The sequence below is a fragment of the Saccopteryx bilineata genome, chromosome 10 (assembly GCF_036850765.1).
Source record: "Saccopteryx bilineata isolate mSacBil1 chromosome 10, mSacBil1_pri_phased_curated, whole genome shotgun sequence".
Classification (NCBI taxonomy): Eukaryota; Metazoa; Chordata; class Mammalia; order Chiroptera; family Emballonuridae; genus Saccopteryx; species Saccopteryx bilineata.
The window spans coordinates 17,273,152-17,292,859 of NC_089499.1; the positions used below are offsets into that span (position 1 = coordinate 17,273,152).

At 46.8% G+C, this 19,708-nt stretch overlaps 1 non-coding gene across 1 annotated transcript; it reads left to right on the forward strand.

Annotated features, from left to right (window-relative positions):
• The first annotated feature begins 437 nt into the window (after positions 1-437).
• Positions 438-513, forward strand: TRNAS-GGA (transfer RNA serine (anticodon GGA)). The gene has a single exon. It is a non-coding gene; the product is annotated as a tRNA-Ser (tRNA).
• Positions 514-19,708: the final 19,195 nt, after the last annotated feature.

The window sequence follows — 19,708 nt, forward strand, 5'->3', positions numbered from 1 at the left end:
CACGTCAAACTATATAAATAAACAACGTGTAGCAAAATTACGACAATATCAAGGCAGAGGGAAGATGAGTCCAGAAAAGTGGCCATGATATCAGGCCAGACTAAGGTCTTTAGAATCATACTTGCCCCCCTCCCATCCCCATGCAGGCAATTCAGGCCAAAGCAATAGTAGACCAAACACAAAAGCATACATCTGCATTGAAATTAAAATAGCTTTTTTATCTAGATTTCCTGCTAGTAAAATTCTCCATGGGTATAGCAAAAATAAAAAAGTATAGCAATTAATGTTTGGGGAACCTACCCATGAATTTGAACTGCCTGTTGGATATTCCAGACTGAAGTTTAATGCCATGACTGAGGACAAACTAATAATTTGACTTTGGGAAGAATTCTGGCTAGTTAAGCAACACCGTGTAGTGTCAATAAAAAACAAGGTCGGCCCTGGCCGGTTGGCTCAGTGGTAGAGCGTCGGCCTGGAGTGCGGGGGACCCGGGTTCGATTCCCGGCCAGGGCACATAGGAGAAGCGCCCATCTGCTTCTCCACCCCTCCCTCCTTCCTCTCTGTCTCTCTCTTTCCCTCCCGCAGCCGAGGCTCCATTGGAGCAAAGATGGCCCGGGCGCTGGGGATGGCTCCTTGGCCTCTGCCCCAGGAGCTAGAGTGGCTCTGGTCGCAGCAGAGCAACACCCTGGAGGGGCAGAGCATCGCCCCCTGGTGGGCGTGCCAGGTGGATCCCGGTCGGGCACATGCGGGAGTCTGTCTGACTGTCTCTCCCCGTTTCCAGCTTCAGAAAAAATACAAAACAAACAAACAAACAAACAAAAAACAACAACAACAAAAAACCCCAAGGTCCCTGAGATGTGAAATTGCCCCGGGGAACTGTGGCCTGCAAAGAAGCCTCCTGAGGGCCCTGTGTGAGGTGACAGAGGACAGCGCCAGGAGGCCTGGGGACAGACTCCTGTCCTGCCAGTTCCCCAGAGCAGCCCCACTTCCCAGGAAGCTGAGAGCAACACTGCACACACAGTTCAGAAAGAGTCATCATTTGGAAGGATCCAAACAAGTTGGCCTAAACTCCGATAATCCAGCTAGATCCAAAGATAAAATGGAGAAGGCCTAAAAGAGTGGAAGCCTGCACATCTGCCTTAATCAGCTCAGGCTGCTGTAACAAAAACCCGTAGAATGGGTGGCTTGACCACTGGTCATTTCTTGCTCATAGAGCTGAAGGCTGGGAAGTCTGAGATCAAGGTGCAGATGTGGTTCTTCGTGAGGGCCCCATTCCTGGCCTACAGATGACTGTCTTCTCACTGTATCCTCACCTGGGAAAGAGAGCGAGCTCTGGTGTCACTTGCTCTTCTTATAAGGGTACTAATTTCATCATGAGGACATCATCTTATTGTAATCACCTCCCCAAAGGTCTCACTTCCAAATACCGTCGCATTGGTAGGTAGGGTTTAACATAGAAATTTTGGAGGGATACAAACATCGAGTCCATAACAATATCCTCCTTCAAGAAATCCTCTGAATTTATTTTTTTATGCCATATCTTTCCCTTTTTTATTATTTTTTTTTTTTATTTTATTTTTTCCGAAGCTGGAAACGGGGAGAGACAGTCAGACAGACTCCCGCATGCGCCCGACCGGGATCCACCCGGCATGCCCACCAGGGGGCGACGCTCTGCCCACCAGGGGGCGACGCTTTGCCCCTCCGGGGCGTCGCTCTGCCACAACCAGAGCCATTCCAGCGCCTGGGGCAGAGGCCAAGGAGCCAACCCCAGCGTCCGGGCCATCTTTGCTCTAATGGAGCCTTGGCTGCGGGAGGGGAAGAGAGAGACAGAGAGGAAGGAGGGGGGGGGTGGAGAAGCAAATGGGCGCTTCTCCTATGTGCCCTGGCTGGGAATCGAACCCAGGTCCCCCGCACGCCAGGCCAACGCTCTACCGCTGAGCCAACCGGCCAGGGCCTAATCCATATCTTTGACCAGAGTTGGGCAGCAGAATTTCTAAGCTGCATTCTCTGACAAATAGCCAGAGAGCAAATGCTATTTGTTTGACAAATAGCTGGAAAGCCCTGTGCAGTGACATCCATTGACATGTAGGAGGATTTAAAGATTCCAAGAGCCACACAGTCAAAGAAGGGCCCACCTCTGCTCTGCTCTGCTCTGCTCTGCATTGGGTCAGGAGACATCTGCAGGCAGCACCCACGCTCTCTTCAGAAGACATTTTTTTCCAGCACAAGGGTGAATGGGCAGTAAAGGTCTTGACATACTCAGTCACGGAGTTCTAGGTCACAGTGATTCTTTGTCTTTAAAACACTTTTAAAGTAGGAATTAAGAATTGTTAAAAACAGACTTTAAAAAAAAAGTTTAAAGCATCAGTAAAGTGCTGATAGCCCACAGAATATCAAAAATTTAGCTCTAAAAAAAAAAAATTTATCCCTAGGAATATATTCTTTAAAATATCATCTTAAATGTTATGAAATGATGGTCACAAAGACATTCACTACGGGTTCTTCATAATAATGATGACCTGGAAACTACCTGAATGACCCTCAACAGAGGATCACATAAGAATTTAAAGCATTGCCACATAATGACCAGTAATTAAGAATAGTCAATAGCAATATCAATTACTAATTAAGTTTTAATGTTTAGTAAAAATGTTACAATAAAAATTGCATAGACTATAGCCATAAAATCGTGCTCTAAAAGTTAGGAAAAACCCACATACATAAAAAAAATGAGAAGGAGATATATAAAAATAACGATCATGTTTGGTAACAAACGTTGTATTATTGTTTCTATTTCTTTATTTTTAAAAATTATCTTGTTAAACTTTTATTGTAAAAAATATTTATATAATAAATACACAGGAGAAAAAACTAAAGAAGATGTGGAGAACACTCAAAAGACAGATTCACACAGATTCATAGAATTTCCTAAAAGGCACCCAAGATGGAGCACAAGGTGAGAAACGGATCTACTGATCAATTAAGGTCAGCCCAATGTGCCCACAGGCCACCACCAGTGAGTGAATGCACACTCATGGGATACAGGACCACAGAGAGGTCTTCCTTCCCCAAGAAACCACCCCAGAATGTACGAACTTGGCTGCTACCTTAGTCCTGTTGCATTTCTAAAGCCAAGGTCTGCATTGAACCAACAGCTGCATTTCAATCTCACTGAAGCTTCTGTCTTTAGAAAAAGATAGTGCAGTGAGTGTAGAAGAAGTCATAAATTAAGAGGGCAAGTCTCACTTTCCCGATGTGAAATCTCACAGTGATTTCTGGAATGGAAGTGGTGCTGCCTCTCATTGCCCCCCCCCCCCCAGGAGTCTGAAACAGGGACAAAGTCCTTGTCCCTACAGAAAACTACGGATGTCTATTTTCCAAAACAAAGTTCAGAACCGGTGGGTTTGCCTTGGGGGACAGAATATTTGAAGTTGGAGCTGTTGTGAGTAACCAGGATGTCTGCTTCACAGCACGATCGCCCTCCTTACCTGGCGATCATAGCGCTACACACAGAGCCGCAGCTTGGGAAATCCAGCAGGTGTACTCCTGAAACTCTTCCGATCATAAATGGACTGAAAGGGTTTTACTTACTTCTAGGTATGAGACAATGAGTAATGTGACCTTTAGATGCCAAAATAGTAGAGCTTCTAAAGTCGTGGTTTGCGTGGACGATGACAAGCCTATTGGAAACCGGAGTGGGTTAAGGAAATCCTAGCGGAGGAGCTGGGTTAGCGAGAGCCATCTCCGCGGCATGTGTGCAAGGAAGGGAGAGAGAAGACGGGCGAGCCTGGCAGCGCCTCTCTAGGGCTGAATTTCCAAGGTGGTACATATGCTGTGCAAGCAGCATTCACGCTACAGGGCTTGAACACTTTTACATCCAGGGTTCTCCTACAAACAAGCTATTGCAAAACACTTCCTCTCTTAACCACTGTCTGAGGAGCCAGCATGGGCTGACTCAAGGCTTGTTGCCTTCTTGTGGCATAAATCCCGTGGGCAGGGGCCCAGCGCTCCCCACCTCCCTCATCGCCATCCGCAAGGACAGCCGGGCCTGAATCTATCAGCCTTCCCTGCTGCCTTCACCCCCCAGAACATTCTTCTGGGGCCAAGGTAATAGAGGACAACTAAGAAAAACTCCAAGGATTCTAGAGTGGGTCTGTGAAAATGATAAGGACCACCCCACCCCAAAAATAGAGCTGGCTAGCACTGGCCGGTTGGCTCAGTGGTAGAGCGTCGGCCTGGCGTGCAGGAGTCCTGGGTTCGATTCCCAGCCAGGGCACACAGAAGAAGCACCCATCTGCTTCTCCACCCTTCCCCCTCTCCTTCCTCTCTGTCTCTCTCTTCCCCTCCCGCAGCCAAGGCTCCATTGAAGCAAAGTTGGCTCGGGCACTGAGGATGGTTCTGTGGCCTCTGCCTCAGGTGCTAGAATGTCTCTGGTTGCAACAGGGCAACGCCCTAGATGGGCAGAGCATCGCCCCCTGGTGGGCATGCCGGGTGGATCCCCGTCGGGTGCATGCGGGAGTCTGTCTGATTGCCTCCCCGTTTTCAACTTCAGAAAAACAAATAAATTAATTAAATAAATAAAATAAAATAAAATAAATAGAGCTGGCTAGCACTAAAGGGTGGGACGGCAGTCTTTCCTGGAATCCTGTGATCGCCTCCGCGCAGTCAAGTCTGAGGACACGTGCAGACTAGGCGGGTATCAACCAAACCGTAAGCTCCATGAGGGCAGGCTGCAGGCCGACTCACTCACCACCGTATCCCCGTGCAGGGCTGCTGCGGAGGAGGGATGCTCTAACGAGTTATTGGATGGAAGAAGAAGCCCTGTTGGCCTTCAGGGTTCATTTGGGCTTCCCTGTCCTCCCTGTGGTCCCCGCACACCCCCTGGAAGCGGCTGGTGTTACAGAACAGCAGACTGCTTCCTGTCCCCAAGGAGACACAAGTCTTCCTTTGGGGGGTCACAGTAACTCAGGTCTCTGTAATGTGAAGTTACAGGAACGAATAGTATAGACCAGGGGTCCCCAAACTTTTTACACAGGAGGCCAGTTCACTGTCCCTCAGACTGTTGGAGGGCCGGACTATTAAAAAAAAACTATGAACAAATCCCTATGCACACTGCACATATCTTATTTTAAAGTAAAAAAACAAAAGGGGAACAAATACAATATTTAAAATAAAGAACAAGTAAATTTAAATCAACAAACTGACCAGTATTTCAATGGGAACTATGGGTCTGCTTTCGGCTAATGAGATGGTCAATGTCCAATTCCATATTTGTCACTGCTAGCTGTAACAAGTGATATGACACACTTCTGGAGCCGTGAGGCATCCGTCCCGCGTCACTGGAAGTAGTACTGTACACGAGCGACCCTGCGCTTTGCGGCGCCGCCACATACAGTGCTCCTCTCACTGACCACCAATGAAAGAGGTGCCCCTTCCAGAAGTGCGGCGGGGCCAGATAAATGGCCTCAGGGGGCCGCATGTGGCCCACGGGCCATAGTTTGGCGACCCCTGGTATAGACCTTGCCCCCAGCCCCAAATAGGACCTGTGTTCTTCAAAGACAGAAGTGGCCCCGGCGCGGCCCACCTCTCCAGGTCGCCCCGGATCCACCCCTGGCGCTCGGGCTCCCCCTCGCTCTAGGGCCCGCCCTGCAGCCATCCGCCAGCGCCGTCCCCACCCTCCGCAAAGTTTAGTTAACAAGGCTCAGCCTTTCCAGTGCTTTCCCGATTTTCTATAATAGGCCTGCCCTGGCTTTATAATGGGAAAAGCCCACTCTGCTTTCAATTGTTCTAAATAAATGCAAGTTTTTTAAGGTGAAAGAGAAGCTTCGCTCCAGTCCTACAGCTGCTCATGGCTGCGGATACAGGGAGTTTATTCTGGTACCCTGACACCTACTCCAAAGTCCCATATGGCCTGCGCATAAGCAAATGCATTCTACTTTTTTTTCAAGGGCTGTACACAGTTTCACTCTGAATTTTAAACAGAACTATAAACTCAGTTTTTGTAAGGGGAAAAAATTAACCCTACCCAGAATCCGTGGCGCTAATCCTCCTTCCCCTCCCACTCCCCAGTTTCAGCCCTGAGACGTGGAAATCATTTTTTTAAGGAATTGACCATCGATTACTCGAACTACTTCAGTCTCTCCCTGCAGAGCCACTTACAAATGTGTGATGGCCCAGGTGTGCTCTCAGCTCTCCCCTTCTGCACCCGTCTCCTCTGTAATGTCCCCTTGGTTCTTACCTTCACTCAGCAGTGATCAAATGCCAACCATGGGCCAGCCACTAGGTGAGGCTTGGGGACAGAGCAAAGCACAAACTAACCAAAAACCTCCCCGTCCTGATAAAGCTCATGTCAGAAACAAAGGGAATTCCCCAGGAATAAATCACCAGGGATATTCAAACAGCGTGGCAGGTGACTTGGCAAGACTGGGTCTGGCCCAGGGGTTAGGGAGCTGGGAGGAATCCTTACCCAAAAAGCTGAGTTTTCGAGGGAGGAATTTCAAAGCCAGCAGCTTCCTGGGGACAGCGCTGGGGACAGTGGGCCTCACACACAGTGCCAGGAGCCCTCGGGCCAGCCAGGCCCAAACTTACTCCCGCAAAGCAAAGGCACCAAAACTTTAGTTTTAAAAACATTTGCAATTTCTAGTTTAAAGGAAGCATCAAAGCATCATAGGAAAAATTCAGTCAAACCTTGTTTGACTACTGAACACTAATTTTATAATTTAATTTTGTCTTTTTATTAAATTAAATTACATAGGGATCAGGGGCGAACCATAAACACTTCCATTCTCAGCGGTTTCAAAACGATGCTTGATGTGGCCTCTGACACATACTCCTCCACATCCCAGTCCAACACTCTGCACCACCAACTGGTCAGATTCATACTCCTCTAGTTGTATGTCATCCTCTGCTCTTAAATGTACAGCTGACGTCCCCAACTGCAGACACCAAACACTTCCCTCTGCACCCATCCTGCCCCCCTCCTGGTTTAAGCTTCGCCCTTGGGCCTTGGGCCGGCCTGGGTGTCTGCAGGTCAACCAAAGCCATGAGGACTGCATACCCTTCTCCTTAAAATTCCTCCTTCCCTACTGAGTTTATATCCTGGTTGTTTTCATTTGCATGCAAATCTTAAATAAACAGCTTGCCTAGAATAAATTTGGCCTTTAAAATACACACAGACCCACACAATTGCTCTGCCTCTGCCTCCCCCAAACGCCCTTCTCTTCTCCTGCAGTCTCCCCACTCCGAGCCACCTTGCCCCTGAGGCCTGCCTCCCCCCCCCCCCAGAACAATCCTGCCCCTCCCCCTGCCTGCCCACAGCCACTCCCCAATGTCTCTCTGTCCTTCTGCAGCTGAACTTCTCCAGCCCAGGTGCCGCCTTCCTGGAGTCACCGCCCACTCCCTTCTCCTTCCCTCCTGCGCACTGACCACCCTACCTCCTCCTCAGCCACAAAACCTAGGCCGCCGCTGCTGCCTCTATAAAATCACCAGTGGCTTCTTAGTCATTACATCACAGCATCTTTCCTCAGTATCTCATCTCTCCCTGGTGGTCCTGACACTACCTCTGAATTAGGACAAGAGCTACCATTGAGGAGCTGTTAAGATGGTTCCGGTGGTATGCTAAGTGCTTCATGGTCATTACCTTATTTAACCTTCGACAAGGCTACGAAATGGCAGTCAAAGTGGGCCACTCCATGGAGGGGTGGAGTCTGTCTCCTTCCCCTGAATCTAGAACTGCTTTGACCAATAGAAGATGGCGGGAGTGCATCTGCACCAGCTTCCAGAACTCAGCCTCGATTGGCTGGTAGCCTCTCTGTGTCTCTTACGACACTGCTCTTGGAACTCTGAGCGGCCATGATGGAGTGAGCACGTGCAGAGGCCCCGAGCCTTCCTGCCGAAGGGACTCCTGGCCAGTGCCAGCCCTTCAAGCCAACCCAACAGAGTCTCAGCCCTTCTGGGGCCAAGACAAACTGTCCCTACCTGGCCCTGCCCCAACTGCAGATTCACAAATACAGCTAATGAGGATTATTCTTTCAAGTGTGGAGTAGTTCATTATGCAGCAATAAGTAACGGAGCACAGGGATTATAATTATCATCCTTACTTTAGCGCTGAGCAAATGGAGCCTCTAAGAGGTTCAGTTAGTTTCCCGAGGGAACACAGCTAGTCCTCTCAGCCATCCAACCCCATCCCCGTACAGTGACTCCCGAGGGAACACAGCCAGTCCTCTCAGCCATCCAACCCCATCCCCGTACAGTGACTCTCCACTTTTCTTTTTTTGTATTTTTCTGAAGCTGGAAACGGGGAGAGATAGTCAGACAGACTCCCACATGTGCCCGACCGGGATCCACCCAGCACGCCCACCAGGGGGCGATACTCTGCCCCTCCGGGGCGTCGCTCTGCAGTGACCAGAGCCACTCTAGTGCCTGGGGCAGAGGCCAAGGAGCCATCCCCAGCGCCCGGGCCATCTTTGCTCCAATGGAGCCTTGGCTGCGGGAGGGGAAGAGAGAGACAGAGAGGAAGGGGGGAGGGGTGGAGAAGCAAATGGGCGCTTCTCCTGTGTGCCCTGGCCGGGAATCGAACCCGGGTCCCTTGCATGCCAGGCCGACACTCTACCGCTGAGCCAACCGGCCAGGGCTGACTCTCCACTTTTCATCGTTCCCTTTCTTCAACCATTCTTTCTTTTCTGGGGTGCTGCCCTGTAGGGTAGTGATTTGGGTGAAGATTAATTAAGCAAGACAGTGCATGCAAAGTAATCGGCACCATGTCTGACACATAATAACCAATGAACAAAAGGTTTTGCAAATATTCACTGTTCTTACCCTTTCTGATTGCATACTGTCGCTTGGCAATTTGATTTTAGTGACAATATTGGTGCCAGTTCAAGAGCTCCTGCTGACCACTGTCAGGTAGCCACCTCCAGTCCCACGCTCAGCTCGATCCCAGCCCTGCACTGCCAGCCACCCCCTGTACAGACTGCTGCAGATGGCCAGTGCTCATTGCACAGGCAAGCGACCCCAAACTGAAGGCATCAGCCCATCCTCGTTGACCGGAGTCCTCCTAGCTGGCCCATTTCTCTCAGTGGCAATAGCAACCTTCCCATTTTCATGCATAAAAAGAAGGCAAGTTGAGCTCTTACAGCGTATTCAGCTCTGACATCTAGCCACTAGGTCGATTTCATAGCTTCCTTTGCAAAAAAAAAAATTCCATCTTCCCTCTTTACCTCCCCCCTACCTGAAGTACCGACGTCTCTGCTGAACCCAAACCCAGTCCCTGCACATTACCACACAACTAGTCTTCCTAAAACACAAGGTCTCTGCCTTGCACCAGTTCTCTAAAATACCCGCAGCTATATCCATTGACTTGTCGGTTCAAGTTCAAGGTCATTTGAATTTGTAGGTTCAAGTTCAAAGACCGCAGCATGGCACTGAAGTGACTCCAATATATGGGCGCACCTTACCTCACCTGCCCACCTTCACCACGCTTCAGCATGCTCCCTCTGCCCCTCAGGAAGCCCCTCACTCTCCACAGGGTGCCCTCTCCCACCAATACAAGGGTTATTGTTGGGAAAAGGTAGGAATCGGGATGGAGCCCAACATCCAAAATACCTGTCTTCCTTATCCCTGAGGCTGCTACCCACTCTACACTTTCTTACTCAACATGCCCTATGAACTCTGGGAATGTTTAGTGCCTAAAATCACTCTTCTTGCCATTTGGTTTACATTGTTAATTAGCTGGGCTATATTCATATCTCTTATCTCGCCAGACAAACTCTGACTCATTGCTTTTCTCAGCATACAATCAGCATCTTGGACAGAATAACTATGCAGACAACAGGTGGTCAATATCAAATGAAATAGTCTATTATTTCTATAGTCTTGCCCTCACACCTCTTCTTTCTTATTTGGGAAAGTGAAATAAAGCAATGAAGACATATGCAGCTGGTCCACACGGAGATAACTGTTTATCTGAAAAATGTATCAAGTGTTTTGTTGGAGGTTGATAATGAAAAAGGCTTTGAAAAGAAGCATGATGTGTTTTTATTTTAAACCACTTTATGATCTCTAAAAAAAAAACGTGGTTATCATTGCGAACCAAATTGCATCAACAGGGGCCCTGGCCAGAGCATCAGCCCAGCATATGGATGTCCTGGGTTCAATACCCTGTCAGGGCACACAGGGGAAGTGCCCATCTGCTTCTCCATCCCTCATCCCTCCACCTCTCACTTCTCTCTCTCTCTCTCTCTCTCTCTCTCTCTCTCTCTCTCTCTCTCTCTCTTCCTCTCTTACAGCCATTGCTCGATTGGGTGAGTTGACCCCAGGCAGTGAGGATAGCTCCATGGCCTCCACCTCAGGTGCTAAGAAGAGCTCAGTTGCTGAGCAACAGAACAATGCCCCAGATGGGCAGAGCATCCTCTAGTGAGCTTGTTGGGTAGATCTCAGTCGAGGTACATGCAAGAGTCTGTCTCTGCCTCCCCTCCTTTCACTGAATAAAAAAAAAAGTATCAACAGGGATAGGTAAGTCACCAAAAGAACTTCTGCAAGATGTGTTGTAGCTAAGAATTTTGGACAAATCTCTCTTATCCAAAGAAGTACGTGGCTTCCAAGAGCTGGCTGACAGCTATGAGGTAAAATAAGGAACGGGATTTTCACACAGCAGAAAGAAATCATGTTCAGCTGGTCAGATCTCCCAGTCAAAAGCACAAGTGAAATCTCAGCCAAGGCCAGGAAGTCAGAGGAAGTGAAAAGTAGCTTCAAATTAAAGAAGAGGTTGCCAAGATCACAGCATATCATAGGTGTTTAATAAATTATACACGGTTGATGAACTAATTGATTGATTTCCTTAATAGATGGTCAAGAACAGAATTTATAAGTAGTGGGTAAGGAGTTCCAAACCAGTCCTTACATGGAAAAGGAAGGTGACCACTGCACATAAATAGTGCTGCGAGCCCGTTCTGTCCTGGGATGTCAACTTGTGGGTATTTGTGGCAACCCTACTCACCCAAAAGGGGGAAGAGCTGTATTTACTTCAAAGTATAGTCGCTTGAGCCTGCCAAGAAGACTTTAGCACTCAAACTATGACTCTCAAATTTGACTTGATATTTGCTTATTGATATTTAACTTACTGATATTAGTATCTCATTTCTGAAATACCATCTTTCATAGGACACAGAATTATGCAGCAAAATATTTCATTCGCACAAGAAAATATAGTCCCTCTGAGCAAAAAGACCCTGAAAAACAAAAGAATAACAAGAGCACGGTCTCTGGGGCCAATATGTCCAAGCTCTGGTGGCACCAAAGGAGCCACTCCAATGGTGCCCAAAGTGTGGTCCTCAGGGCGGCGGCAACAGCATCACCTGGTCACACCCCAGACCAACTGGGTTGGTTCCAGCAATCTTTGTTGTAACAAACCCTTAAGGTGATTCTAATGCATTCTGAAGCTTAAGAACCACCGGTAAAACTAAGTCATGACAAGCCAATTAGGAATCCACCCATTCTCTCTGGTTATAGATGGTACACAGCAGGCATTCCTTCCCCAAGCTCCCAGAGCCTGTAGAGAAAAACTCCACTTAACGTCTTCATCGGGTGACCTCTTTTCTTGTTGCCTATGTTGCAGCCACAGGGTCCCATGCTCTTTGTCTGAGATTCCTTCCCCTTCACCCACCTGGTTCCACCCCATTCTTCGCCTAGCTAACTCCTACTCAAACATCACCTCTTGTCTCGGACTTTATGTCTCTCTCGCCATTGGTGATCTACGGTGCCTGGGATATGGGACTGTATTAGAGCTGTGTCACATGAGTTTGCACAGACTCATTGATAGCATCTCTTCCTAACTCCACGGACAGTGTCACATGTTGATAAGTTGGAGTCAACCTTGATGGAAGTATTTATACCACAGAAATTGGCAAAACACTCAAAATCAGGAGTCTTTAACTCAGAAAGCTGGTTGTTAAAAAAATGATCAACACAACATTGCCAGCCTCGTACCTGGCACACTGTGGGTGCTCCACACTAATGACTGTCTGATTAGGAAACAAAATGAATATATAAATGACACGTGAGGACTATCCTTCCATGGCAAAGGCAACACCACCAAGTAACTTAATTCTTGTCCTTTCTGAAAGCAATCATTTCAACACAAGATCAAACTGTCAAAAGTCCAAGTCCTCAACTCCATACACAAATGCAATATAAGTTAAATCCCATCCCAGTGAAAACACAGTGCCCTACCATCATTGTGGAACAGGCATTCTGTTCTTGTTGATGGTCTCGGTTCCATGATGTCTTCATGATACTTTCTGTGCTCGATGTTCTTCCTCACTCTCTATTCCCTGCAGGAGAATAATTGATTCTTGACCACGTATTTTTTCAGATTTCCTGATAATTAATGTTTTCAGTGTTATTAAAAATGGTATATTAAAGAAATGTATACCCCAGGTGCCCTGGGGTACACATGACTGATATATAGACATTCAAAGTAAGAACTAAATTAATAACCTCATTGGCCAAACAAAGAGCATCCATGAGCCATACTGGGCCAGCCAGCATCCTCTGCAACCTTAGCGGTTACTGCGGGCTCTTTGCACAGCGACCTTGTTGCTCTCTCTTCAAAGCCCTGCGCTGCCTCAGCCGTCACGGCATTGGAGGCTTGCTGTATCCTACGCAGGGCTTTTCTTTGTTTCTCTTTCCTCCATTTCTCTCTCTCTCTCTCTCTCTCTCTCTCTCTCTCTCTCTCTCTCTCTCTTGTTCCCCTTTGTCCCTCTTATATTCCTCAGCACTTAAGAAAATGAAATCAGGTGGTCCTGTCCAGCCACAGAGCTCTCCCTGGGTGTTGGGAACAAATATTCCTGCCATCCACCCTTCTAGTCAGTCAACACGGTACTGAAGATACTTACTGGCTCAATAAGACAAAAGAAAGGAAAAAAAGGTGTAAATATTAAAGAAATGAAATTGCCACTGTTGGCAAATGATATGGTTGTATACATGAGGAAAAAAATCTACGACCCTTAGAATAAATGAACTGAGCAAGAATACTAGATTCAAGATCAATACTCAAAAACTAACTGCGTTGATTTATGCCAACAATTAGACAATACGTTTCTTTAATATACCATTTTTAATAACACTGAAAACATTAATTATCAGGAAATCTAAAAAAATACGTGGTCAAGAATCAATTATTCTCCTGCAGGGAATAGAGAATGAGGAAGAACATCGAGCACAGAAAGTATCATGAAGACATCATGGAACCGAGACCATCTACGCCGTTGAACCATCTATGACGTCATACCACCCTGAAAGCGTTGGATCTCCTCTGATCTCGGAAGCTAAGCAGGGTCGCTTCTGGTTAGAGCATGGTTGGTTCATGGGAACCAAGACCCTTCCACTTACCGCTGTGGCACCCTCAGCTTATGGCTGCTACCCTCATTTTCCAATCTGGGCACACTGAACCTGGCCAGCACCTCGGCAGCCCGCCCAGCAGAAATGAGGGAGGAGGGAAAAGGAGGGGAGGGAAAAGGAGCATGTCTCTTCTCCTGCCTTCCACTTACATCCAACTGGCCGGAGCTCAGTCATATAGGTGGCTATGAAACAGGCCAGAAAATGTCATCTTTATTGCAGAACGCCATCTGTCCAACTAAAAACCCAGGGTCCAGGACTAAGGAAGAAAGTGAGAGGAGATACTGTGGGACAACTACCATCTCTGCTACAGAATACATCTCTCTCCTATAGAAATGTCATGATGTGTAAGGGAAATGACCATCCTACTGGCTATGCTGCCAGCAAGACCTCCAACCCAGGAAACCAAACAAATCACACTGTGCTCCTAAATTTAATAAACATTTAATAATAAACATCTGTTGTTTGCTAGAAACTCATATTAACTAGAGAATCAAACATGACCCTTTCCTCAAGAAGTTTACTTTCTTGTGATCCTGTCTGTATCAAGTTAATGACTGCTGCATAACAACCATCCCAAAACTAGCAGTTTAAAACAAGTATTGAATATTTAGTATTGCTCATGAGTTATAGGTTAAATAAGTGGCTCTGCAATTCTAAGCCAGGCTTAGCTGATCTCGACTGTGCTCATTCATATATCTGCAGTCAGCTGCTGAGGAAAGCTTTCTTGATATTTGGTGGTCTTATCTGAGAATTCGGGCTCACTTGGTTCTGGTTCAGATCACCTCTCATTCTCCAGCAAGCTGGCTTGGGCTTGATGACATTGGTAGAGGATGGATACCAGGAGAGGTGAATGCAAAAGATCTTTGAAGGACAGTGTTCAAAAACAGCAACAGTCATTTCTACCAAATTCTATTGGCAAAGCAAATCAAAGTTCAGCCCAGATTCAGAGGTGGAGAAATACAGGTCATCTCCTGCTGAGAAGAGTTACAAAGTCACCTTGTGCAGGGCATAGACACAGAGAGGGATTGATAATAGGGAGCATAATTGCAATCTACCAGAGCACCATATTTCTTCATTTCAAAGGTCTTCCACCACAATAAAATAATTACATCAAAAGGCTTAACTGCCCCTCTAGGAACCAACCCAAGAGCTTTTTTTTTTTTTAATTTGTTCTGTCCTGTACACAAGAAGTTACCAGAATTCTCAGAGGACTTGTAGAACAACAACAACAAATTTAGGAGCCACTGTTCTGTGCCGTGTGACCTCCTATGCAAGAACAAAATACACTGGAGTGGAACTAATGATTCCTTTTGGAAGTCAGCTAGATATTTCAACCAAGACTATAATGTTCCATCTAGGAACAGTTTTCAAGTTCATATATTTTATGCATGCTTATTAAACATATTTTATTCATGTACATATGTATAAGTAACCATATTCCGTACAACAGTACAAATACACAGTCCTATAAAAGCCAAAGGGATAAACAGAAAATCAATCTTTTGTAGTAAACCTTGGCCAAAGTAATTATTGATAAGATTCGGGAACAAAGAGGAATGCTTGGATTCAAGATATATTTTGTTGCTATAAAAATACCATTAAGCTTGGCCTCTCTAATAAAATATCATTCCAGTTTCCAGGCTGGGATAATTATTTTTCCAAAGAAACTCTGCCTAAACACTAAGATTAGCAAGTCCAGCACAACATCCATAAAAATACTGGAGAAAAAACTCTTTAACCTGCCTCAACCTGGGTCACACTACCATCATTTTGAGAAATAGTCTATTAACTATAAAAAAACAATATATAAATTTTAAATATGCAAGGGATGAAGTCTGCTTAGACAAGTGACTGAACAAATAACAGTATTAGAAGAATGAATTCCGGAAGGAAGAACTCGCCCAGAGGAAGTACAGAGAATGGTAGTATTTGCACACTCTAAGACAATGCCCACGGTGCCCAAAATTAGAAGTCATATAAAAGAGAGGACTACAAGTTTGGGAACAAAGACTTTAAGTCACCTGTTCCTGGTGAGAACAGCCTCCTACATCCATCCTTCTTCACAAACATGAATTGAAAGGATGCTGTGGTGAATTAATTGCAGTAATGACTTTTCACAAAGGCCAAAAGTCAAATCCTGGCAGCCCCTAGTCAAGTTATTAAGGATCTCTGAATCTCCATTTCTTACTCTTGACGGTGAGCTACGCGATACCCATCTACTCTGCACCTAGACGCTGTGTTTACACCTCCCTGCTTCCCATTCCCCTTCACGTGGGAGCCGTCGCATTCAAGCCTTCTCTGTTAACATATTCACCCTACTGATTTACCAAATTGGCATGAAGGTTAACAGCATAAACCCCAAAGACAGACAGGTTTGGGTTTCAAATCCTAGCGCCAGCTTTAAATTAGGTATTTGACCTGGGAAAAAAAACCTACTTAATCTCTACCCTTAGTTTTCTTGTCTGTAAAATCAACATAATGATAGTTTCCACATATTGAAGGTTTAATGAGCTAAATACCATACAGCAATTTGCACGACGCCGGGCATATGGTAATGGTTCATTTTGTAAAAGTTTGCTATTATTGTCTTTAGGCTGCTGTTGTTATTCTCATTTCTATTGTTCTAATTATTAGCAGGACCATGATGAGATAAAGCATAGACTGAGGACGGAAAGAAAGGTGACATAAGGCAAAGTCACATACCCAGGATTTGGCCCCTTCATCATTATCCCCAAGGCCTGCTCTGAGGGTCTGATGGAAGCTTCTGGGCATGGACACAGGGTCCCGACTAGCCCACGTATCCCCCAGAGCAGTGACCTCAGGTCCTGTTTGGGGGAACAAGGAAAGGTACCAATTACTCAGATCACTCCCCACCCCTGCCTAATGCACTGTGATTACTGCTTATCACAATTAGGATAAAATGCAAATGTATAACTCTGGCCCATTACCCTGCCCTATTTTCTTCACTGACCTTTTCACTATAGAAAACTTTTTTTTTTTTTTTGTATTTTTCTGAAGCTGGAAACGGGGAGGCAGTCAAACAGACTCCCACATGCACCCGACCGGGATCCACCTGGCACGCCCACCAGGGGGCGATGCTCTGCCCCTCCGGGGCGTCGCTCTGCCACGACCAGAGCCACTCTAGCGCCTGGGGCAGAGGCCAAGGAGCCATCTCCAGTGCCCAGGCCATCTTTGCTCCAATAGAGCCTTGGCTGCAGGAGGGGAAGAGAGAGACAGAGAGGAAGGAGGGGGGGGTGGAGAAGCAGATGGGCACTTCTCCTATGTGCCCTGGCCGGGAATTGAACCTGAGACCCCCGCACGCCAGGCCGATGCTCTACCACTGAGCCAACCGGCCAGGGCCTAGAAAACTATTTTATTTTTGTTTGTTTCCATGTGTAGGGTCTGTCTCTCCCACTAGGATGCAAGCTCTGTGAGGGCAGAGATCTTCATGCCTTACTCCTGGCTGTTTCCCACCACTCAGGAGATAGTTGGTTTGCAGTAGGTACTCTATACATAAATACTTGAATGAATGAAAATATAATCAGCCTGACCAGGTGGTGGCGCAGTGGATAGAGCATCAAACTGAGATGCAGAGGATCCAGGTTCGAAACCCCGAGGTCGCCAGCTTGAGCACAGGCTTCTTTGGTTTGAGCAAGGCTCACCAGCTTGAGCCCAAGGTCACTGGCTCGAGCAAGGGGTCACTCGCTTTGCTGTAGCCCCCCCCCACCCCGCCCAGGTCAAGGCACATATAAGAAAGCAATCAATTAACAACTAAGATGCTGCAACAAAGAATTGATGCTTCTCATCTCTCTCCCTTCTTGTCTGTCTGTCCCTATCTCTATCTCTCTGTCTCAGTCACAAAAACAACAACAAACAAACTAATATAAACAGTGATCCAGTAAGAGCTCTGGAAATTTAGAGTTTATAGGCAGGTTTGTGTGCATGTCTCAAAAGAACTTAATATTATTGTTTTACTTCATGAATGTTTGCCGCATGAATGAATGAATGAATGAATAATGAATTTGCATGTCTACACAAGAAGGGAAATTGACAAAGACCAAAGAATCCAAAGTCCAAATGCCTCCTTGCACCAGGTGTTCAGTTTCACCCCCAGAGTACTAAGGAACGGAAGACCTTCTGGCCAGGATGACCAACCCAGTGCTGGCTGGACCACCGACCTCTGCAAACTGTCCTAAACCAGAACCTGGGAGCTGGGTCTAGTGCAGGATTGACCAGCAGCTGCCTTTGAAACCTCCAGCAAGTTGCATCACCCCATGATTCCCATTCCTCCTCGGAAAAGTAGGGCATTTGAGCTAGATTATTTCAGAAGTCCCGTCCACCACTAAAAATCAACTTGGTGATTCCAACCACCCGTCAAGTCCTGTACTTTGATTGAAAGCCGCTCACTGCTCCCTGAAGGGACCCCACGCTCAGCGACCTGCACCTGCCACCGCTGTAGAATTGGAGCCCAGCGTCACTGCCTAACCTTGCAGTGGGGGGTCCTCCGACCTGCAGAGCCTGTCCTCCGGGCCCCCATCACCTGGCAATGAACTGGTGTTTGTTTGGTTTTGTGATTCCTTTGTGCGACTAAATAGCACTTAAAAGAAGTTGAACTCGGTGACAAAGTTTCCTTTCTCTGGTGTGGAGGAAGGCTGGCTCTCTGTTTGCCAGCTGACCCAGAATTGCTAATTCTGCTGACTTCCTACTGTAACTGCTTCCTCATTTACCACACAGTGGAGATCCGATTCCTCCCCACTGAGACAAGTAGTTTCGCCTGCTCCTTTGGGTTTTTAGTATTCTTCCAAATTATTCTGATTGATATAGACCTCCATCCATGCTAATTATGCATAGCTTCTCTTATAAAGTGTGGTTTCCATGGCAACAGCGAAGGGAGAACAGGTGTGCGGAAAGCTGTGATATATTAAATGACAGTTACCCTCTGCCTCTTCTAGGCAGATTGCTTTTCTCTGTGTCTATTTATAGCAGGCAGTAATTAATCTGTGAGAATCTCATCGCTGGGGGGGGAGGCTTGCGGGGAGGGGAGGAGAAGGATACAAGATGATTAACAAAGAGTTCTAATTATCCTCATACCTTTGAATCTGAAAATTTCGTCAGCACCGGATAATGCCAAAGTAGAATGGGCGAACTTGCACGTGGACGGACACGCTTCTGCACGGAACTGGAGGCGACGGTCCGTGGAAGGAAGCCCTGTTCTAGTTGCTTTAGTGCTGCCATGGGCACCTGTGTTGTGGCATTTTGCAGAGGGCTCCAAAAGTGGGTCCCAAGGCTTTTCTCAGATGGCCTGTCAAGGTATAAAATGAGAGCGGGCCAGTGACCCAGACTCCGGGGACAGCCTGGCTTGACACATTCTTTTTTTTTTTTTTTTTTTTTTTATAGGATCTTGTTTTATTTATTTATTTATTTATTCTTTACAGAGACAGAGTCAGAGAGAGGGATAGATAGGGACAGACAGACAGGATCAAAGAGAGATGAGAAGCATCAATCATCAGTTTTTTGTTGTGACACCTTAGTTGTTCATTGATTGCTTTCTAATATGTGCCTTGACCATGGGCCTTCAGCAGATCAAGTAACCCCTTGCCCAAGCCAGCGACCTTGGGTCCAAGATGGTGAGCTTTGCTCAATCTAGATGAGCCTGCGCTCAAACTGGCAACCTGGGGTCTCGAACCTGGGTCCTCCGCTTCCCAGTTTGATGCTCTATCCACTGCGCCACCGCCTGGTCAGGCCTGGCTTGACACATTCTGCAGAAGAAATACTCCCACCAAGCAAGAGGAACAGCAGGGCAGCATCGGGCTAGGCCGGCCTCCGTGCTGCCCAACAGGGAGACCGTGCTGTCCCGCCCAGTGCCGGTACCAGCTCTCCGTGATCATTTTCCCTCTCTGAGCCTCAGTTTCTCCATCTGTGAAATGGTGGTGTTAAACCAGAGACTCTCGGGTTTTCTTTGGCTCCCAGAAGTAGCGATCGCTAGCTCAGATTGAGCTAAGGTTTGCTGCAGTAACAGATAAACCTCCAATTTTAACGGCTTAAAGTGAAACTTTCTTTCTCACTCCCACTGCATATCCTTCATGAGTTATTAGGGGCTCCTCTGTGAAATGATCTCACTCAAGGACCACGGTTGATGGAGTAGCCATGGAAACAGAACTCTGAGGGATCAACAATTCATTGATCATTGGCCAGAACTGGTCACATGTCCTTGTTTAACCACAGGGAGCTAGGAAGTACAATTGGGCCAGCAAGGTAGAGAGCTGGAGATACTTGGTGAGCAACATCAATGGCTACAAGATAGCCCTTT